Raw genomic sequence first — 24860 nt, forward strand, 5'->3', positions numbered from 1 at the left:
TTTAAATATTTTATTTCATTAAAGGTTGATACGCTTGTCTCCCCTTCCATCTCCAGTGGGAAGACTGGTAGCGTGGAGCATGTGTGTGTGTGTGTGTGTGTGTGTGTTTGTAAGAGGATGTGTGTAAAATACAAAGAGTGTGAGTGTTGTTCACAGGTGTGTGTTACATGGCGCAGCGTGTACAGACACACACGTGTTACTCTCCGCAGCCGGGTGACAAAGCGTGGGCTGAGAGAGAGGTAACATTCAACAGGCCCACCTCTTTCTTTCTCTAGAAATATACAGCCTTATCTTGCTATATACACTGCTCAGAAAATTAAGGGAACACTTAAATCACACATTGGGTCTTGATTAAGGAAATAAACACCAAAATCTTTACTGTACATTGTGTAATTTGTTGAGAACAAAATGAGGTAACAACAGTGAATGGAAACCAACATCACCAAACGATTGGCGGATGGTGTCCTTGGGCATCTGTGAGCTCCTGGAAAGTCTGGCTCTGTGGCGTTACTTGGTGGCATTGGATGCACCGATACATAACGTCCCAGAGGTTCTCAATTGGATTCAGGTCTGGGGAAGGTGAGGGCCAGTCAATGGCATCAATGCCTTCGTCATCCAGGAACTGCCTACACACACTGGCCACATGAGGCCAGGCATTGTCTTGCACCAGGAGGAACCCAGGGCCCACTGCACCAGCTTAAGATCTGACGATGGGTCTGAGGATTTCATCCCGGTACATAACAGCAGTCAGGGTACCGTTGGTTAGCACGTGGAGCTCTGTGTGCCCCTCCAAGGATATGCCTCCTCAGACCATCACTGACTCACCGCCAAACCGATCATGCTGGATGATGTTGCAAGCAGCACAACATTCACCACGGCGTCTCCAGACTCTTTCACGTCTGTCACATGCTCAGTGTGAACCTGCTCTCATCTCTGAGAACAGGGCGCCAATGGTGAACCTGCCAATTCTGGTGTTCTCTGGTGAATGCCAATCGACATGCACGGTACTTGGCTGTGAGTACAGGCCCCACTAGAGGACGTCTGGCCCTCATACCACCCTCATGGAATCTGTTTCTGACAGTTTGGTCACACCACACTACATGCACACCAGTAGCCCGCTGGAGGTCAGTTTGTAGGGCTCTGGCAGGTCCTGCTGCTGGGTTGATGCCCTTCTACGGGCCTGTCCAGCTCCCCTCGTGTAACGGCCCGTCTCCTGGTATCTCCTCCATGCTCTTGAGACTGTACTGCGAGACACAGCAAACCTTCTTGCGACGGCACGTATGGATGTGTCATCCTGGAGGAGATGGACTACCTGTGCTACCTGAATGGGCTGCAGGTACAGCCTCATGCTACCAGTAGTGACAAGGACACGAGCAAAATGCTAAACTACAGAATAATCGTTCAGGAAGGATAAGGAGAGAGCAATTGTCTGTGGCCACAACGTGCAAAACTAATCACTTTTGGGGGTTGTCTTGCTGTTGCCTCTCCAGTGCCTCTCACTTTCATTTTTACGAAAACAGATGAAATTGACAGATTGGACAGATTGATATCCCTGAGGTTTAACTTGACTTGGTGATATACTGTGATGATTACATGTTTCCTTTTTAGGACAGTGTATTTCTGACTCGTAGCCAATTGAACTGGGTATTTTCCAAACAAACTCTCCATTCTTGTTCATCTTCTCTCAAATGTTGTTATTTCCGATCACCCTCTATCCAAAGTTGGTACTGGGACAATATCAGTTTACACTGACCTCATCTGACCTTCAATGACCTAATCACTTCATCCAGATGGATGCATAAACTCTTATCTACAAGCTCTTTCTCCACACATGGTTGTTCTACAGTTGTGGTGAGGTAGTCACGTGATTGTTAGGTTTCTGTGTGGCGTGCATGGTCACTGGAATTAAGAGGAAGAGACAGCAACGCTCTGAGGGGGATAGAAATATATGTACACACACACACACACTCCGGGGGCATGTGGCAGGGACACTGTCCTTTAGCTTGCCTGCTCCACTGAATGCATTTCTAATCAGGCATGGCAGAGACACCCCAGGATCTCTTCTCTGCTAACGTAAGCTCTAGGCTCACTCAATGTGTGTCTCTGTCTGTTTGTGTGTTTTAGAGGAAATAACCATGTTTTGGCACATTTATAATGGCTGCCAGTCATAGAAGGACTGGTATACAACCAGGCATGACGGCCTTGTGGACTTATCTACTGCTGTGTTCTAAACAACAGCACACATTCATATACAGCATGTTTTTAGAAGCGCCAAGGTTTGACTCTATGTTTTTTTCTTGCATGCCTAATAAGCCAGATATTGTCGTACTGGGCAGGCCAGAGGGAGTTGCTAATTTAGGAACTGATCTGCTCCGTTAATGGCTTGCATACACTGAGTACAGGCCCTGTGTAGAAAGCTTGGATATGGTTGGGTCTAGGTAGGTCTCAGCCACGGGCCTGTCACTCCAGACTGCAGGCCTCCCAAAGGCAAGGCTGTTGTCCAAATACTGCTCTGTTTCACATGTTCTGCGCAGCCTTTTTGCCCCCAAACATCAAAACATACTGGGACATTGAGATATTTGTTTATCAAATTAAATGATTGAAATTGAGTGTGTGTATAGGTTCTATGAAACTTGTGATTTTGGAAGCCCAGCAGTAATGTGTGTGTGCGCGCGCAAGTCAATGTCTATATAATATGACAGGTTTAGTGGTTCTTGCCGTCTCTGTTTAACAGTCAGAAACAGACTTTCCATCTGACACTACACAGATGAGCCTATCTCGCTTCCTCTCTGCTGAACCCACCTCCCTCTCTCTCTTAAAGCCCTCCCTCTTTCTCTACTGTAATTCTCTGGCCCCTTCATCTCTCCTTTCCCTCTTCATGTCCTCCTCACATCTATTAACATCCATCTCTTGTCTCTTTTCTCTTTCCATCCCTTCCCCCTCTCTCCATGACGTTTTCTCCTTTCAACAGCCGTTGCCATCACTACTTGCCTTCACAGAAGAAAGCCCTCTCCCCTCTCTGCTGGTTTAATCCTCCTTTCGAGGGGGATTGCACAACTACTTGGCAATCCGTCGGTTACAGCCAGAGAATAATGATCCTCTGAGTCTTGGAGGAGACTTTCAGTGTTCAACCATTTATTGAGTTGCTATGAGGAATGTCCCCAATGGGATGCTCTGCCAGTGTTTATGTTTGTGTGTACAGTATGTGTGTTTTTACAGTATGCGTGTGTGTGTGTGTGTGTGTGTCTACTAAAGTATGAGTGTGCTTTGCGTTGTCATAACATCAGAACTCCCTAAAGATACCGTTCTGGTTGTGCATTATCATAGTTAAATAATGTTGTTGACTAATCCAATCCTTTTATACAGTATGTGGCTAAGCATAAATTGGAGAAAAAAAACACTTTTAAAACCTGAGGAGGATGAGCTGGCCAATCAGCTGTCTACACACATTCTTATTTTTGGCTGGTATACGCCCACACCATTCTGTTGTTAGGTCACCCCCACACTACATCTACACTGGAAATATTCTATTTATAGGGTAAGTACTTCAAATAATCTTTGAATAGATTGTGACACATCAAGTTTGGACCTTTGTTTTTCATTATGTTGTCAGTGAACCCATTTGTCAAAACATGATTATTGTTCGGACTCCTAAACAGAATCTAAGCCCCCGACACCGAACCCCACTTGACACCTGGCAATGATTCCTCTGTCTCTATCAAGTTGCTTCGAACTTTTCTGTCATGAAAACAAAAAACGAAATACATTTTATCTCCCAATGGCAAAGACATATTAGCTCTATCAAGTAGGCTAACACTATTGCATTGTGTCACGATCTAAAAGGCTACCTACTAAATAGATAGGCTCAATTTCCCCATCTTTCTTCTCAAATCCTCAGGACATTATAAACAAAACAGAGGTGAAATAGATATAGATTGTGAGACATGATAATCTGATTAACAAATGAATGAGACCTGCACTGCTATGTCAACAGAGCCAGGTGTTTATCATCAGATGTAGTCTAATAGGTTAAGATATTTGAGTTGTTTAATATAATGGTATGTTACAGAATAAAACTAATCTTATTCATGTCGGTAAAATGTATTTATATACTTCATCACCAATGCACGTTTAACCATAAGATAGTGTGCTTGTGTGACTCAAGGTTGAGAGAACATGCGCACACTTGTAGGCTCTTTCTAGGACGTGACTACAGTTCAGTGTCAGGTCAGTCCGTCATGGGAGACTTCATACATGGAGAGGAGAGAGGGAAACAGACAGGCACAGGGAGGGAGAGGTAGGACCGCACAGCTGCCTGACCCCACCAGCTAACATTTAAACGCTAAAGAGATATCACTTTGGTGGGCTGTAACTCTGACCATATGGGCATGGGGTGTTTCCAATGGGCATTGAGAAAAGTAAATTCGAATGCGACTGGATCGAATTCAACTTATTAAAGCAACAACGCACATGAAACAGTACTAAAGAATCGTAATTCACAAAAACAAACAGTACTGTACATCCAGCTACAGGAATCAAACAAGCATATCACTGAGTGTAGCTGATTAACATGTCTGAAACAATTAAGGCTGTGTTTGTCAGAAACATTAGGGCATCAAAGCCACCTTACAGAGAATCAAGAAATCTTTTGAAAAAAAAGAAAATGATGAAACTGTTAACTGAAGACCAATAGCATTAGATTTAACATTGCTGAACGTCATGGAAAAGAGAAACAGCAGAAGTATTTGGACAGTGACACATGTTTTACGTTTTGGCTCTGTACATCAACACACTGGATTTGAAATTAAACAGTGACAAACAGGTTCAAATACAGACTGTCAGCTTAAATGTCAGGGTATTTACATTCATAAACTGTAAACCGTTTACACACAGTGCCCCCATTTTAAAGGAAATGTTTAAGATTTACATTTTTGTAATTTTAGCAGACGCACTTATCCAGAGCGACTTACAGTAATGGGTACATACATTTCCAAAAGTACCAAAATGAATTGGTGTGGAGTTGCACTGTTTGTTCAGGCAAAACAGAGCTAACAAAAGGTCTAGAGGTGATTACATGTGTGGCATTTGCTTTTGGAGTCTATTGCCTTTGTCTTTCCACAGCACAAGAAGTGCCAAACCAGTAAAGGAGGCCATCATTGATTTATTCAGAAAAATCTGAATAAATCAATCAGAAACCTAGCCAAACCAGAAAATAAACCAGGCAAGCCTAGTTCAGCCGGCCTGCAATTAAAAGCATAAATGTCATTGCCCTTACTGGATTCGAGCCCAGGTCTACCACATGAGTGACTGTGTCTTTAACCACTACACCACAGTGCTATACGTTTGCCAAGTGTCGGTTATTAGATTTTGTCACACATTAACATCACGCAAAATTTGAATATTTCGCTAGATACCATTAAGCATTGTTTTAAACTGACTAACATTTCTTATTAAATTTACCTCCACCACAAATAGCATTTATGAAATATATGGCTTTTGCCACTGGTCGTTTTAACAGCTAATTAGCCAGTAATAGGCTTACTAGTATCTAACTAACTACTTGGAATAGTCATAAGAATTGAGCAATTTCTAGTGAATCTGAATAAGAACTTTACACTGACAAAGCTAGTTTATTTCATGGCACAAAAACAATTTGTTTTCTTACATTCGTGAATGACATTGATACAATAACTATCAATATAGGTGACTATAACAAGGGGTAGTCAGTCTGTCACTCAGTAAGAGAAATTCTCTCTTCTCTGCAAAAAATAGATGTGTGAAAGACAATTGTTTGGTACATTGTGAAGAAACAAGTATGCACCACGCAAGACAACTGTAGGGGATAACCAAAGAATACTTTTAACTGTGATGAAAAACCCCTTTTCAACTGTTGATCAGATCAAGAACATTTTCCAGGATGTAGGCATGGATGTGTCTAAGAGCACAATAAAGAGAACACATCACCTCTGAGGGCATAGCCTCTGAGATTTTATGACAAAATACAACCCACTGGTATGTCGCAGGAACAAAATGGTCTGTTTATATCTTATGGACAGATTAACCTGAACCAGAGTGAGGTAAGAGTGACATATGGACAGATTAACCTGAACCAGAGTGAGGTAAAAGTGATATATGGACAGATTAACCTGAACCAGAGTGAGGTAAGAGTGACATATGGACAGATTAACCTGAACCAGAGTGAGGTAAGAGTGAAATATGGACAGATTAACCTGAACCAGAGTGAGGTAAGAGTGACATATGGACAGATTAACCTGAACCAGAGTGAGGTAAGAGTGAAATATGGACAGATTAACCTGAACCAGAGTGAGGTAAGAGTGATATATGGACAGATTAACCTGAACCAGAGTGAGGTAAGAGTGATATATGGACAGATTAACCTGAACCAGAGTGAGGTAAGAGTGATATATATGGACAGATTTACCTGAACCAGAGTGAGGTAAGAGTGATATATGGACAGATTAACCTGAACCAGAGTGAGGTAAGAGAGATATATGGACAGATTAACCTGAACCAGAGTGAGGTAAGAGTGATGTATGGACAGATTAACCTGAACCAGACTGTTGTAAGAGTGAGGCTATGTCATCTGTGAAGCTTGGGTATGTTTGGCTGGCAGTGGAATTCTGAAGTGTACAGAAACATCTTGTTTGCTCAGATCTAACCAATAACTTCAAAACCCTTTGGATGGCACTTCATCTTGCAGTCGGACAATGACTCCAGAAATAGAATGTTTTTCACTTTAACCTCATTGTTTATTTCAAATCCAATGTACTGTCTGAATACTTGTGGACTACACTGTATCTCTGAAATGAAGGGAAGACAATAGAGTATTTTGTATTCTAAACTGGTGGTTCAAGCTTTCGTCCAGTAGTTTCAGATTCACCTGTGTTTAGGAGTTTCTCAGCACACAACACAATGTCTGAATGAGAGTCTAAGGTGACTGAGGCAGAGGAAGAGCAAAACAATGGCAAGTATCCTACTGTTATTATTTGTCTTGCTGTAACTAAATATAAGTGATACTGGCTGCGTTATGAATTAAAAGACATCTGCACACTGATAAAGGGCTGGTCAAGTTGCTGCAAGCACGTAACTCTTGTTTCAGGCCCACAACCCCCTCTTGGCTTGCCTTTACATGACAATGGTAATTGAAACATTATGTAAGTGATTATGTACCATAAGGCAATTTTCTCTCTCATTTATACTATCTCCCCATGTCTACGAAGACTGGAACTTCCCACAGTGGCAATAAAAAGCCAAGTAAAATTGATTACCAATGCAAAGCAACGTTGTGTTGGCACCAACACAAAGTGGAATGAAACATTTCTATCTCTAGTCACTCAGGCATTTTGGGACTGAAATCAATATGCATTACTGTTAGCATGGCTGTGCTGTCGGGGTGTTTCTTCCAACCTGAGAAGGGCTGCTTACACAACACACACAGAGAGAGGGGTAGCCTTATAACCCACAACTCGCCTGGATAATTGTTTTTTTTAACAACTTCTAATTCAGGTGTGGTGACGATGTCTCTGAGGTGTGTTACACACACACACACACACACACAGGGTTTAGGTTACACGTTACCATTCATGAACCCCATCAAGCGGCAAATCCAATTTAAGCACATAAGTGAAACACGTCGATGAAACACACACAGGCACACACACACTTTGGTGGAATAACTGCTCCATTCCTCGGAGCTGTTTCCGCCAGCAGTCCTCTATCGGTATTTATTGTTCTCTCTGTCATATAGTGGAGTCACCGGCAAACGGCGAAGAGTTTGCCGACTTGTGATGTCGGCAATAGTAAAAAAAGTAAAACACAAATGCGAGCACACAGTCACACAGCTACCTGTTCAGCTGTTTTAGAGGGTCTCCGGTCCAGATGTACAGTGGCTCCACCAGCAAGGGAGGACCTTCAGAGATCCCAATTTCTCCTTCCCTTGTCACTCAGACATGCTCCCTAGAGACAAAGAAACACACCGTGGTAAATCCTTCGGATACTCACATGTAAGTTACAAAACTTACTCTATTTCAATGCAAATGATCTTTGCAAGAAATACATGGTATGGTAATTAACTTTTGGTGGCTGCTAGCCAAATAGTCTAGTTTCTCTGAAAATATAGCTACTTAGTGCCAAATGTTTTTGCAATCGTTTATTTTGTGTCATCAAAATCTAGATGTGCATGCATCGTTTCACTCTATTTAAGTGAAAAATATAAATAATAATAATGCATTCCCACAAACAGTTTTGTTAAGGTCATAGCCCTGGTTAAGAACCATCCCCAGAGTGGTAACACCATGGCAACAACATGGGAATAGTTCTTTAAAGTGGGAAAAAAACTAAGACATTAGCCATGTCCGAAAGGTTACTTTCCCACTACTTACTAGAACTGCATACTATGCACAAATAAATCTATACTATAGAACTTACTGTTTAGTAAAAATATATACACAAATGTATATACATACTAGGCTCAACCTAACAGAAAAGGTCTCATCTAAGTTGTTTCCTTCCAGTTCCACTTTGTTTTGGTACAGCACATCCCCTTATCTGATTATCAGCCAATAATGTTGTCAAAGACACTGAGAAAACAGCATGCTTCCAATTATACTACATTATAAACTGAAATGAGCATGACAGCCTGGCATTTAAAGCATACTACATTTTCTAAAATGTCCCATATTATTTTTGAATATCCAACCAGCCAAAATAAAATGCAAGGGCAGGTATTCAGAGAGCGCTCCGACTTACTAAAAATTGTAATATTTTCAAAAGGTGCTGCTATTTAAGAGTTCAGAAAGGCTTAAGAGGCCACAGTGCATTGATCTGTCTCTCAGTCCTCTCTGCGCTGTCATTAGTCCTATTCTCTGTCTCAATAGTTCCCCGTAGCGGTTTTACGATCCCGAACCTATCACTCCAAAACTGACCCGACCCACCCAACCCAGGGTTCTGATCACATCCCCCCCACGCAGGTGTGACGTCATCTGGAGCGAGAGAGCAGGCCACAAAGGGGGGCGGAAAGACATGAGAGAAGCTGTGTCACCCAACAGGCTAAAACATACTTCCTTCACCCGTTCCTCCCATGGACGCATCATGGCCATAATATCCCACTGAATAACCGGCAGGTGGGAGGGTGAGTAGGATTATATCAGTCAGCATCAGACCTGTCATTCATCCGGCCAAGTTTAAGTGGACTAATAATATGCCGATAGACTAAGAGATTAGAAGTCAGACAGAGGGAAATGGGCAGTAGAGATGGAGGGACGAGAGGGGCGGATTCTTGGAGCTGCTCATTTTAGGGGATTATTCTGCTATTTTTGAGAGAAATCAACCCACCAGAGAGAGAGAGAGACAGAGAGAGAGAGAGAGAGAGAGAGAGAGAGAGAGAGAGAGAGAGAGAGAGAGAGAAAGCGAGATGGTCCTTGTCCTACATACAGAACAGCCAAGACGTCAGTCTGGGGTAGAGGGGCTTTATCCTGCCTGTGTGTGTGTGTGTGTGTGTTCATATGTGTGACGTATTAGGTTTGCACTGCAGTAAAATTGTACAGCTTTCCTTTAGAATCTGATGGAAAAGGGCTCAATGTGTGTGTGTCTAGTGTGTAATCCATGTGAAGATTAGAGAAGGACAAGCGAGGGAGAGCATCTATACTACTACACTGCATTGTAATCATCTGTCACTAACCTGCATACATCAGACCAAGGATAAGCTGACATCTCTCTGATCCTCTCATTTCTGTCTCCCCACATTCTCAAGCTGGTGGCTCGCTGTGCAATGCCTGCCAGCTTGCACTCTCTTATCCAGTGTGTGTGTGTGTGTGTGTGTGTGCGCGTGTTTGTATGTCTCAGATTGAAAAGGTGTTAATAACATTGCAGCAGATAGCAGGGGGTTTTCTCTGAAGCTGTCACTGGGCTACTTTCCAAAACTGGCAGACATATTGGGAGGGTTTCCAAAAACCTATTTCATAAACAACAGACTGGTCAGCTTCCACATTCCATAATATAGTACACATTCTCCCTCACAAACAGACTCATGGCTTTCAGAAATACTGTACTAGGTTCTGTCTCATATGTGCAATAACAAGCACGCGCAGAGGCATACAGCATCAACATACCGGAAAAACATACATGTTCATGTCACACAAATGCATCAAATGTGAACCATATGCATGAGCTCAAAACAACATATGTCTTGGATGAACAAAAAAAACATAGTATGCAATTTACTCATAAATGTCATCCGATATCATTTTATTTAGATTACTTACAGTGCACGGCAAACGAAATCAGACCCTTAACCAATTAACTAATGTTACTGAATTACAAATAGTACACTGAACTGTAGATCTTTACAATGTTTTATTTCTAAAAAGGACCTTATCATTGGTTTCCACCTGGGAACTTTTAAAGTTGGTGTCACATTTTATGCATATAAACCCCACTGCAGACGGATCCTTTGTCAGGCTTTGAAACTGAAGACCAAATAATATTTTACAAGATAACAACATTTTGGGAATTCCAGTTCAGTTGGATCAATTATCACACCACCTAGGTACACTGACTCGTAATGGAGAGTGGTATGGAAGGAGCTGATACTGAGTTGAAGTAGCTGTTACAGAGTTTGTATTGAGTTTGCCAGAAAGCACAAGAGTGACCCAGCTGCGGTTTTGCGGTCAGAAGAAATAAAAATGTGAGCTTTTCTGCCAAAACTAAGTGTTGTGTGTGGCGCAAACCTAACATTGCCCAGAAAAAACATCCTTACAGCTATGTATGATGGTGGCAGCATCATGCTGTGGGGATGCTTCTCAGCAGGGACTGGCAGGCATCTAGTCAAAATGTGATGGAAATACTGCAAAAGAACCTGCTTCAGTCCTCTAGAACTGAAGGTTAGGAGGAAATAATCCCAAGCACAAGGAAAAAGCAAAAATGTAAACCACTCAACTAAAAACATGTTTTGAGAATTTGAGAATCTGTGGGACTATTTGAAAACTGCATTGCACAAGTGTTGTCCAACCAACCTGAACAATGTGGAGCAAATCTGAACAATTGCTGTTGTGTATTTGTGGGTGTATCCTGCTTTTCTGTTTCCAGTGTGCACAGTGCAACTCCCATCTGCACTTCATAGTTGTCATGGTGATTAACAGGCCCCTCCTGTCCTTCTCAAAACCACAAACCCACATTCACTATGACTTTACTCTCTAGAACCCCTCCCCTATTCCTCTGCTCTCTTCTTTCCCTCCCCTCCCGTTTTCTCCGCCCAGCCCTAGAAGCACCACAGAATCCAGTCAACGCTCACACCCTCCACTCCTTGTCCTCCACCATTCTTCTCTCCCCTCCATTCACTCCTCCTTTCCCACGCTGCCCTTCTTCCATTATGACTGTATAAACGTAATTCCGGTCGTAAATCTGACAAGGGCGAGAGACATGGGGGCGTGCTGGAAGTGTAGGAGTATTAGAAGTGTTAGGAATTCAGGAGAGTAGGAGCATACAGATGAGTCCTGTTGTGGCATCGTAACACAGAAAATAATTAGCTCCAAATATGGTAGTAGTCCTGATTTCAATTTCTATAGGCCCTAGTTTCAGAATCAGTTAGGAAGTTCTGTCGAACCCTCCTGGCCTCCCTCTCACACACTTTCTCCACAGCCACAACCCAGAGAGAGTGACCAGAAACCTCATGAACATTTCCCATAGAACCACCGGGGCAACCACACTAAGAGGTTGGAGGCACAAAAATGAGTAAGAGACAAACAGAAACAGAGGGTGAGAGAGACGAGAATCTAGAAATGAACATGGAGAGGAGCCTCCTAAGCCCGCTGATTTTGGACCTCTGTTCACAAACCCAAACAGACCCCAGTGCCCCAGGAGAGCAACACAGTCAGATGAAACCAAATTACGAGAAAACAAAAAGAAAACGTTTTTACACAATGGAAAAGATCTACGGAAAAACGAAGCAAATTAGAATGCTACCACACTCTAAACAAAAGGTACACAGTGGCAGAATAGCTGACTACTGTATCAGACACAAAATGAAGAAGAACCATACCTGTGAACATACCGAGAGGCTGCCATAGGCAGACCTGGCTAGCAACAGGCTATGCACACAGCACCCACAAAATGAGGTGGAAACAAAGCGGCACTTCCTAACCACCTGCAAAATGTATGACCACTTTAGAGCTACTTATTCTCCTCAGATCATACAGACGCAGATGCTATATGTTTTCATGTGAACCAGAATGAACACATTTAAAGAAATAACTCAGAATAAATAGCTAGCTATGGTGTGTTGAACGCCTCAAATAAATCTGATTCAGCTGAAAAAGAACAAGGTTATACTTTTTAAGAGAGCTTTGTGCATGTCCTAATCTGAATTGTAACAAATGTTTTTCTATTTTTTGAGCTGAACCCCAACAAGCAACAAAAGCTTAATCAACATGATAAAATGTTGAATTATGAATCAACATTGTAGAATCCTCAAGCTACTTTTAAATCTCCTGTTTGACAGCGTTTTGGCATTCCAGTACTGAGTTCTGAGTGTGCATGGAGGGGAGAGAGCACATAGCACTAACATCTGCCAGACCGGAATGGATAGAGAGCATGTAGTTGAAGCCAGTGTCTTTTCTCCCTCCGTTGTTTCAGTTCACATGCGTGCTGGTTTTCAATGTTTCAGTGTGACACAATAGAATAGGAAATGTATGAGCATTCTGATTGGTCCTAATTTACAAGCTATTTGGTGAAAACCACGCCCCACAAGCTACACCCACACGAGATGCAACAGCTTCCTCTCCTGCTTAAGCAATGAAGAGGCTTTCTACATGTTGTGAACTGCTTGCTATTCTTAAAATTCAAAGAGAGGTATTGTCAGTCATGTTGTCTTCTAATATCGCTATGCTATCTGTACACTCTGCATCATCCCAGCAGTCTGCTGTAAGCAAACAAACATGTTGTTGAAGTTATCACATACGTTTTGGTATCTTGGGGCAATGCTACAGTAAAAAATCAAGCATTATTATTTAAAATGGAGCTATCCAACCAGCGGAAGACAAAGAAGCCACACCCCCTTCATTATCACCGCCACTTGCTGACAACTTAACACCCTTTCCAGACTCGAAAATCAGGAGGATTTTGAGTCAGGTGTCAGTCAGGTTAGACAGATGTCAGCCAGGTTAGTCAGGTGTCAGTCAGGTTAGACAGATGTCAGCCAGGTTAGACAGGTGTCAGCCAGGTTAGACAGATGTCAGCCAGGTTAGACAGGTGTTAGCCAGGTTAGTCAGGTGTCAGCCAGGTTAGACAGATGTCAGCCAGGTTAGTCAGGTGTCAGCCAGGTTTGACAGGTGTCAGTCAGGTTAGACAGATGTCAGCCAGGTTAGTCAGGTGTCAGTCAGGTTAGACTGATGTCATCCAGGTTAGTCAGGTGTCAGCCAGGTTAGACAGGTGTCAGCCAGGTTAGTCAGGTGTCAGCCAGGTTAGACAGGTGTCAGCCAGGTTAGACAGGTGTCAGCCAGGTTAGTCAGTTGTCAGCCTGGTTAGTCAGGTGTCAGCCAGGTTAGTCAGGTGTCAACCAGGTTAGTCAGGTGTCAACCAGTTTAGTCACGTGTTAAGCAGAAACACACCACGTTACTTGTTAGGCTAACTGGATGCCATGCTTAGAAGATTTAAGTGCTTTTAATTCTGCAAACTAAGTTAGTGCACTCAATCTTCAGAAACAGATAATTTAAACAAATTACTCCTTAGCAAATTACTCGTGATACAAAGACCAACAATGGCATTTGCAAAAGCAGCTTTGAGAGTTAAATACCTTACCAACCTTATTAACTACATTTCTATCAAGGTATTTTATGAAGTAGAATTACAGAAAGGGAATGTGCATTCACCATATCATTTATACATTTTCTATTCAAAATCAGACTTATTTTGGAGACTTTCATTGCTAAAATATATAGAAAGATGACTTTATTATGGAATTCACATTTGCTGAAATAAAAAGCATTGTCAGAAGCAACATTTTATTAAATAAATGCCAGGGTACACATGTACAGAAATGACAAAACATCAGTACCAAGAGGATGTGGTATATGAATACTGGCTATGGGTATCGGCCTGGTTATACATTATTTCATCCTGTTTTTAATGTCTGTATTTTATTATAGCTTTTATTATTATAAATATTTTCTGGCAAATACTTCCGATTCCAATAAAGCCCTTAAATTGAAATTGAATTGAGACAGAGAGAATGAGAAACAGAGGGAGAGAAAGAGAGACAGAGAAAGACAGACGAATGGATGGTAGAGAAAAAAAGAGATTTGTAATGTGAAGAGAGTTTGCTGTGTAACTGTTGTAGCAACAGCTGTCTGACAGTCACCAACGAGTTAGACCATGCCACTATATCTATTGTGTCTGTGAGTGTTATGAAGTCTGTTGTGGGAGTTTGAGCTCATGTGCCAGTGCAGTTGTCTTTTCACAGTGATGTTTTGTCCCTTATTACTGTGCTTTGGGCACCAGAATTGAAATGCCACATCATTGACCCGTATGCCTAGAAAAGAATGGCAATTCCCAACACAAACATAGATGTTAAGGTAACGCCACAGAACACAACCACAACAAGAGATAGGCCTAACTCCAGAGAGATGTTCAATCATTACTGCACTACTGACACATTCCTGGGAGTGGGAGTCCCCTGAGAAGAAAAATAGGGAAAACAGGAACATCGGGACAACAGGACAACCAATTCCCAGAATAAACGACAGGAATAAACCATGTGCAGTGGGTAAAAGGAGGTTTCCAACTTCTAGAACAGTAATTTAACACGACAGTAATGGCAGTTTTCCACACAGCCTGGGGAGAGAGAGACATCATGAGAGATGACGAGGACAGAGAGGAAGAGAGAGGGACAGAGAGGAAGAGAGAGGGACAGAGAGCGAGAGAGAGATGGAAAGACAGAGAGCTGTTTCCTGTTTACAGAGAGTGGTGAGCACAGAATAGGAAACCACCATGACACAGAGTGCCTTCATCTACACCAGTTCACCTACAGAACAACTCTCAGGCCATTTCTGTCCTCCTCTAGCTAGGCTATATCCTGTAAGCAAAATCACATCCTAGGTTTAAAAACGTCTCCCGCTTTACGCCTCTCATTTATTCCCTTTGATTCATTGTCCCATCACCATTCTTTTTCCCCACCTCCTGTCCACTTCTCCGCCTCTTTTGCTCTGCTCCAACTCTCTTCCCATCTTTTTGGTACTAACGTTAAAAGGATCAAGTTGAAAGGTTTTCTGCAAGTTCCTAACATGAGCATGAAGTCTCCCAACATTGAAAGATCCCAGCTGGGTAACCAATTCCCTATCCCTGTTCCTCATCAGCCAGACCAGCAGGAAGGGAAATGATGAATACACACAGGCTTCCTTTTCCCAAAGATATGGTGCTTAGTGTGGTTTTAGTCACACGACCACACACATGTCCTCTTTCAGTAAATACCCAGAAGACCATGGGGCAGGTCGATATATCAACACGATCAGCCCTGTAGAACGGCCTTACAACACACACACACACACACACACACACACACACACACACACACACACACAAATACACACACACAAACGTCAATGACGTCATATTGAAGAATTAACCACCCAACTGTCGGTCAGCTGCTGTACTGACGATCATCTGCGAGACACAGACACACACAGAGGCCTTATAAACCCTCAGCTAATTGTGCCAGTATTTCATTTAGTGCCTCTTTACAGAGCCACATTCAGCCAAAGCTCCAACCACACACATAGACCTGTAATTGGAATTGCAGAGGTGTGGTATTGGTATTTGGTTGTGTACGTTTGATGGTCTGTTCTAAACTTCTTTTCACACTAGTAGTGTGGGAAGGAGAGCTGAGAGACTTCCAAAAAAGTCATAATGTTCTTTGGCTGCTGACCCACATCTGAGCCGGCTGCTGATCGGCTCACACACACACACACACACACACACACACACACAATGGGTCTGCTGTTCTCTAGGTCAGTGGCTGGCTGAGAGGGTATGTGCGCTTATCAAAAGGACCTTGGGTAGACCCACTCTCAGATGAAAGAGAGAAACAAAGAGAAACAGAGAGAGGGATAACGTTTATATAAAACACAAATATTATGATCCCACAAACTATCTGCAAACGTTTCTTTATTCTGGAAAGGTATCCAGGCGTAAATGATTTGGATTTATTTTTTTCAGACTATATATTCCTCATTAGGATTTTTTTTGTACATTTCCTGTCCTGGAGGGCCACATTTCTTCTGATTTTCCTACTGTCTAGGGACTGATTCAGACCTGTCACATTAGGTCAGTGCAGATAAAAAATAGGTAAAAGTAAAAATCAGAAGTGTTTCAGCCCTCCTGGACCAAAGCTGAATAGTGTTAAAGGTTCGATTTCTCTCAGTAATTTAAGTGTAAAATCAAGCTCAATCACACCTTATTATGGAGTCAAAATCCATACAGAAAAGTGAAAATGATGACAATTCCAACACATCATTGTCAACCGCCTATGAAGGCCGTGATTTAGGACCTCTTGGCAACCATTTTTGCCGATGTTTGTGGTCACTTTACGGGGCCGGTGGTTGATTTTTGAAACAAGGCCGGTAGGGGTGGTCTGCATTCTTGACTAGACTGGACACGTAGTGTGCCTTGCGATATATTGTACAAGTACTTGTTGTTCAGTACCTTCAACCACACCGCTTGTGTGTGTCAGTGACGGTCTACAGGTCCCACCTCCCGAATCTCTCAGTAACTAGATAATAATGAAGGTAAAACAAACTAAAGATCAACGCATATCTTCAGGTCAAATTTGCCAGGGCTATCTAAATGTTAAGTCATCTTTCCTGTGTGTTTCAACTTGCCACTCGCCACCCAAAAATATCCAAACTGCTTTGTTTGTAAACATTTTTAGTTCTCCACAGGGGGGCCTAGAAGATTTGTCAGATTTGCTCCAGGTTGTTAAGTTTATTTGGATGAAATGTGTGTCTCTGCAATCTTTAAATAAAACCATGAGATTGAATTCAGGACTTTGTAGGAAATTCACCTTTTTGCTCTTGAGCCACTTGCTTGGGCCTTGTGTTTGGGATTCATTGTCCTGCTGACGTTTTTACGTGGACTGAAGCAGGTATTCTTTCCTTTGGCACCCCTCAGCGTGATGCTGCCGCCTCCATACGCAGTGTTTGTATTGCTTTATCTCTAACTTCTGTAAAATCCTCTTTGGTCTTCATCTTTTTTTCCAATTCACAGCCTGACCAAGGACTCTTCGAGAGGCTTGTTTTTGCCAGATAACGTGACAGCAACATCAATAGTTCACAGGTGGAGGCCAATAGTGATGAAAATGTGGCCTAAAAAGAGAAATGTCTTTAATATGTGTCAAATGAGAGCTTCCACAGCTCATCGGTTGAATACTTAAGCAAGCATTTCAGTTTATTTTTGTGCATAAACCAATACCAACTAATAATTTATCTTGAGTTTAAAGCAAAATACCAATCAGAACGCCATTTTTTTATGTGTGATTTGCAATTCAGTAATATGTACTCTGCAGTGGCTGATCATTTAATTTCTCTGCACAGGGTTGACTACTAACATTTTCAAAAGGTCTCGAAGAAAAGAATAGATACGTTGACTGAATAGACAGCCCTGAAAACTAAATGCAGGGCCAGACTAACCCTTGAGGTTGACATGTTGCTTTGTCAAAGATCTCCACACATTGACCACATTATTTCCAGAAGCCAGCAGCAGACCTCACACTGAGCAGCTTTGGCACTGTCTGGATTCATTTAACATTTTCATTTTATTTAGTTTTTTGTTAATTAAGAAATGTAGGCTTATAGTGACTTAATTTTTTTTTTATAAACAATGAAAACATTACATTTTGTAATAGCCTACTTTAATGAAAACAAAACAGAGGTTTTCATCTCTCATGTAAAGGGGGTCCTGAGTGTTCTTGGATGCAGGGGGGCCTTGGAGGTAAAAGGTAGAGAACCACTGGTCTCAATAACTTTAACAACATTTTTGATTTGCTTTATGATGTTTCTTAGAATCTGCATAAAATATATTAAAATAAAATTAACCAACATTTTATTCACGATAACAGGAAACTTAACAGGCTACAAGGTCATTATTTACAAGTATTGCAATCTGATAACATTCCCTTTAAAATATGAAGACATAAAACCAGTGGATGGAAGACCTAAATTAAATGGAATAAACAGAATATTTATGAAAACGCAGATTTTCACGTTAACATAACAACCGGGTCCCTTACTCTTTCCCAGCAAAATCGATGAATATATCAAAAGTGAAGTTTGACAAGGGAGATGTAAAAATAAACCCTGTTGGAAAGGGGATTATATAAACATTCTAACGTCTGAAAGCATTAAGAAACACAGATAAGACGGAGAAAGAAAGGTCCCTCTCTCTCAATCTCTGCTCCCCCACTTTCTCTCCATTCTTCAAAAAAAACAGCGGTCTGAAACAACTTTTGAGGAAAGATGTTAGTCATTGTGAACAAGAATGACCACAATAGGTCAGTCCAATAGTAAGCTACTGTCTCAGTGTGAACTGTAGAGAGAGTGTACTGCGCTGCTCTCATTTATCTAAATCCAGTCTGCTCCAGGCTTTCACCACTTGAACAGCAGACTGCTCAGACTGGAGCCCCCAGCCCACCCACCACACACACACACACACACACACACACACACACACACACACACACACACACACACACACCCATATACACACACACAGACACACAGACACCCACAGACACAAGATGAATCATTTATGTTAATATTCCACAAGGTAAGTATGACTGGGTAAGTATGAATGGTAAGTATTGGCATTTTCGGTAAAAGAACGACAGCAATTAAAACAAAGGCTTGACTCTCTTCCACAGGGGCAGAATGTTTTACCGTGCCGGCTTGGGGTTTAAATCTAGCAACATTGAGATGTCAACATTTTACCAGTAGCATGTCACGACCAGGGTTTGAACACCTGGCCACAGACACATGTTGCAGCTGTACTGCAAGGCAGAGATGGCACTACTTGGAGGTCCAGAGACCCATCCTACCCAGAGTGGAGAGCCATCTGTGTGTGTGTGTGTGTGTGTGTGTGTGTGTGTGTGTGTGTGTGTGTATTTTTCCATGAGTCAGCAGAATTTGGACACATTCCATTTCCTCTATGGGGGTGGGGTCACCATGGAAACAAGGCCTTTCCTGTTGGGGTCGTACCTCATTCTGAAACTGATGCTGAAGGAGAGAAGGACACTCATCCGCAGCATATACTGTGGCAATGCTGAAGGAGAGAAGGACACTCATCCGCAGCATATACTGTGGCAATGCTGAAGGAGAGAAGGACACTCATCCGCAGCATATACTGTGGCAATGCTGAAGCTAGGCATGGACGTATGTCCATCCTCTACAGACATGTTGCTTGGCAGTTTTACTCTGTCACTGTGGAGGACACCGAGGGTCTATCTGCTCCGTTTATTAGGAGGGAGAGTGTAGGGTTACGGTCCTCTGGGTTGAGGTGATCTGAATGTCAAACTAAAACACATATGCAGCTAAAAATGCTTAAAATTGTATCTGCTCTCATTGTGCGGTGTTCATCTGTTCCACTGCAAAATATCACTGCAAAAGTTCACCTGTTCCACTGCAAAATATCAAAAACAAATTAGCCCAAACCTGTTTAGCCATAATTAAAACTTAACAAGATCTCAGGCCAATACATTTTAGCATGTTTCGTACACTGTGTTATTCGCTGGATTGATTATCAGCTGACAGGAACTAAGGTGCTTCTGTGCAAACCATAAACGTCACCTTAATGCTGCAATTGTTTTTGGTTAATTGTCAGCGCTAAAGACAAACCTCTACCCCAAACACTGAATTGTGCTCCTAAATGTATTTCAGTGTGCCCAGATATTCAGATTACAAGCACATGAGCTCCTTGTAGAAAATGTCAGCGTAGAGCTCTGCACTAGAATACCAAAACTACAGAAATACTGTAAGAATATAATGAGTCATTTTGAAAGGGGGGGTTTAGGAAACCTGAGAGAAACATACCAAAATACAGTGCATCTGACTGGTCTCTCTGACTGGTACATACAACCTCTGTCTGATTGGTACAGACAACCTCTGTCTGACTGGTACATACAACCTCTGTCTGACTGGTAAAGACAACCTCTTTCTGACTGGTACAGACAACCTCTGTCTGACTGGTACATACAACCTCTGTCTGACTGGTACATACAACCTCTGTCTGATTGGTACAGACAACCTCTGTCTGACTGGTAAAGACAACCTCTTTCTGACTGGTACAGACAACCTCTGTCTGACTGGTACATACAACCTCTGTCTGACTGGTAAAGACAACCTCTTTCTGACTGGTAAAGACAACCTCTTTCTGACTGGTACAGACAACCTCTGTCTGACTGGTACAGACAACTTCTGCCTGACTGGTACAGACAACCTCTGTCTGACTGGTAAAGACAACCTCTGCCTGACTGGTAAAGACAACCTCTGCCTGACACCAGCAACATGTCTGGCAGTCAATATTAACCACTAGTCTACATGTCCCCAGTCACTACAATAAACATAATGTTCCATTCTATTCATGAAAGAACCATAAATGTCACAAGATTTTACACATATCTTTGTACCCATGTTTTTACCGTTTTTAGGATGTGAGAGCCTTCACTGATGGAAAATATAACTAACAACATCATTTGAGCTTGACTATAGAAGACTATAATTGCATAGGCAGGGCAGGCTCTAGGTTCAATAAACAATTTGGATCCCCATGGGTGGGGTCAAGGCGGGGCCGGCTGTCAGTGACACCACTGCGTGGGTGACATTCTGCAATAAATACACTGACACGGTCAAACAACCCCACACACACACACAGAGACTTTCCCAGGTTGCATCACACCCTCCCACATGGTGTTAGCTAGCTTTAGCCAATTTTCAACCACACACAAGGGACACACAAGCCAGCCAAAACATATGGGTTGTTGAGCATTGCCCTAGTGTCCAACAGTTGGTGCCTGCCTGTGTGTTTGTGTGTGGAGAAGGCAAATCTGAGTCATTTCGATGCAAGTCTCTCTTTCGTATAGGACACACAGACAGGCAGGCACGGTATCGTGGTGTACTCCTCTTTCTCTGTTTTACTCAATCTTTCTCTCACTCTTCTCCGTCGTTATGCTTCCTTCTGTCTCACTCCTCTACTTTGTTTCCATCTTTCTGTCTCACTCCTCTCTTTCATTATCCACGCTTCAGTCTCAGTCCTTCTTCCTTTAATATCCATCCCTCTGTCCAACTCATTCCCCCTCTCTATTGTACTCAGTATATTATCAGTGCCTCAAACACCTGGTATAAATTCATATCTAAGCAGTCTTGTTCAGGGAGCACATTCAGGGAACATATGTAATCAAAATTACATTAGAAGAGTGAGTCCATGGAAGCCTACAGTAGATTGTTCAGACTCACTCCCAATAAATAGTGCCTTTTCTAGATTAATAAAGAAATACAAGCATGTTTCATAAATTCATCAATTGAAATCACTTCAGAATTCCTTGAAGTATTCAAAAAGGTTTGAAAAAGTGTTTAAACTAAAAGCTGACTGATCAAAAAGAAAACCATAATTTGCTGATCTCAGCCCGAATACACTTGCAGTTTGGATAACCCCTCCTAAAAACTGTGCTTTGAAGATGAAAATAGGCTCTAGGGCTGTAGGTGTGTGAACAACATGCATGCATAGGGTTGGCAAGTGGTCGTGTGTGTATTCATTGTCTACACACAAACAGAGTTCTGATGAGCATCAGCCAAGAGTTCACCACATCGGTCTCTTAATAATCTTTAATAATTCATGTTTAATGTGACACCTGATCTCCTGACACCACAGGCAGAAGAAACAGAACAGATTGAAGGATAGAGACTGTTTTTGGCTGGCAGCAGTTCTCTTCAGAGATATAACCACTTACTGGTTGTGTGAAAGAGGTCGTGAGATCATATTACTAGTCAGTAACGATGTCATCACGTGACACAATCTCACATCATGTCAGTTGCATGAATCCATCAATACTTAAGTATACAACAGTATTCCATCTTCTGTGGTCACAGATCTAGAATCAGCTTACCAAAACTGACCATGGATCTATTAACTAAAGAAAGACTGCACCAGTTACGGCTTATCACGACAACGGACCGAAGAGGTGAGGGAGGAGCAGGCTTCTCAAGAACCAACACCATCCTGCACGGTTCATCATGTTGTCAACAACAGGGCATCATTCAGACAAATACACCATATATTCACGTTCACATTTTCAAACTAGTTTTCAAATGGCAGATAAAAGCAGTAACTTCAGCAAAATCTTACTCGTTACTCCACATGATTGAAGCCACTCTTCAATCATGAGTACCCTGTTCAAAATTGCCAAGCTCCTCCGAAAACAATTAGCAAAAAGTGATCTCACACCCAGGCATGTTTGAGTAGATTAACTTTTGTCAAGATGTTGACCAAAAGTAGGTCCCACCTTTTAAAGTATGTTGCCATATGGGGATAAATTGCGTCCTACTTTTGCTTTCAAATTAGCCTAACTTTTAAACAAAACATTCGCATTAGGCCTATTTAGAAATGTTGAAAGATTTAAGATATCAAAAACCATTTCACCAGCATTTCCTATTGAAAGGCATCTGCGTTTAAATTTTTTTATGAATAAACATCTGACCACGCAATATACCAATGTTTCATCAAGGTCTGGGACATCCAAGACTCATCCCCAACCCCACTATGCAGGGTTCAGTGCTCCAGCTACAAACCAAAGGGAACAATGGCATTCCTGTGTTGGGGGCTCCAGGTGGCTGGGGAAACCCAATCCTACCCAACACCAAGTCCAGTCACCCAGTCTTAGTCTGAGCCTGCCTCACTGGCACAGCTCAGTGACAGCCACAATGCTGCCTGCCTTCCCTTCCTCCAGAGACACACCACAGAATAGAGCTATTGTTCCACCAGAGCAACTCCAAACTCTACACTCAGACTCAGAATCACACACGCACACATACCAAATAGGGGAACACATCTGGTCAGAGCCAGAACATGCACCCGGGTAGGAAACACATCATGCCGACTCCACAGCCTTGAACTGAGGAACATGATTCATTTCCTGTAAATGCTGGACAGTAATTCCTCAAAACAGGGCTTGGCTGGTGGGGGGGGGGGGGGGGGCTTTGGATGTCACACATTTAAACACTCACGTGTTTTGGGCCAGGGCGTGTGTTTAACTGTCAATATGTTGACAACAGTCTTCTCCTTCTCTGTGGTTCAGCTTCAGTCAGCCCAAGCCTAGCTGCCTCAGCTGCTGTAGGCAATTACATGTTGTGTTTCACTGTTCATCCATGTCTTCTGGATGGCTGGTTCTGTTTCAGCCATCCATGTCTTCTGTATTGCTGGTTCTGTTTTAGCCATCCATGTCTTCTGGGCACACCTTTTCTGGGTAGCAGGAGGCCCATGCAAACACGATAAAGCCAGCTAGCTTCTTTCCAGATAGCAGCAGTAAATGTGCATTCTCCTGTTGTGAAACCCAGAACCACAAAGCGTGGGTCTCGTCCAGGGCCGAGTTCTGGGACAACAGATCAAAAATTAATACAACTGCAGTATGTCGCAACATGTTAAAAAGCTATGAGGCTGATGCAACAGATCTGCCGCTGTTTCTCAATCGGAATTGAAATTCACCTTACATGTGAGTCCTTGCAACTTCTGCCCAGAAGATTGTGCACCTGAAGCCCGCTCGCAAGAATATGAAGCTTGGGTATTTCATTTCACAAATTAACATTTGTTAAGCACACAGCTTTCGCCAGTCAAATCTTACCTTTAACATTTGAATTGCAGTCTATTTCAATTCAGTCATCTTGGTGTTCATATGAAAATGTTCATACTTCACTTGTTTGTGGCCTACCATTTGCAAAGACATTACCATGACGTTATCAGCGTTCCAAGTGAGACAGATAGACACCTACTGATTAAATGTTGAGCATAGATCTTCAGTGCATAAAGTGACATGGAAAGACAAAAACCAACTACATACTTAGCTGTTCTATGGGTGGTCTGGCTGTTTTCAAGTAGGCCAAACCTTTAGTAAGAATGGCTTTTGGAAACAACTCCTACCAAGGTTCCCTGTTTACATAATAAAGCTGAATCTGAAAATATATTTGGCACATCTACCCAAACAGAATCATTTCAACAAGTAAACAACCACACCAAAATATATAGCACAGCAGAGAAGTAGCCTACGAATAAAAGTGACACTCGCGGAAAAACACTGTTCACAAACTGCAAAAGTGGTTTCATATGAAAATATCTGTTTCGATATCTTGACGGAGGCGAGGTATAAAGATTCAACAACTAGAGTCACCTGGCTTGCTGAAAATATGACACGGATTGTAACTTTTCTTGTAGGAAAATGCATTGATTATCATTGCATCAATAATCATTCTGAAAATATAGAATGGTCCCTGCTTTTTTACATGGAGCATGCGCACACCTATGTTAAATGTGCACAATGCCAATTTCTTTCTGCTCTAGATGTAGAATCCTGAATGTTTCTAGCAGCACTGGTGCCCCTATATTAATTTTAAAATTCCAGGTAACACAGCATAATATTTAGGTACCTACACTTTTAAAATAAAAAGTGTATCCGCTACTGTTGACTAAAAGCTCTTCAACTTTCAAGGGTTTCCACTCAGTTTGAATGTGCAGAACCCCTAAACGACCCTCTAAGAACCTTTTCTTTTTAGTGTATGATATGATATTAAAATCTGTGACCTGTAGAGCCCAGC

The 24860-nt window shown here is 42.1% G+C and overlaps 1 protein-coding gene across 1 annotated transcript in view; it reads right to left on the reverse strand.

Moving 5' to 3' along the window:
- galnt1 (UDP-N-acetyl-alpha-D-galactosamine:polypeptide N-acetylgalactosaminyltransferase 1) overlaps positions 1-24860 on the reverse strand; it is a 46988-nt gene that overhangs the window by 18600 nt on the left and 3528 nt on the right. The window contains exon 2 of the mRNA XM_029115675.2: positions 7867-7977. The gene's annotated coding sequence lies outside the window, so the exon portion shown is untranslated. The remainder of the gene's footprint in view (positions 1-7866; positions 7978-24860) is intronic.

Source organism: Esox lucius, chromosome 20 (assembly GCF_011004845.1).
Source record: "Esox lucius isolate fEsoLuc1 chromosome 20, fEsoLuc1.pri, whole genome shotgun sequence".
In the NCBI taxonomy this organism is placed as follows: domain Eukaryota; kingdom Metazoa; phylum Chordata; class Actinopteri; order Esociformes; family Esocidae; genus Esox; species Esox lucius.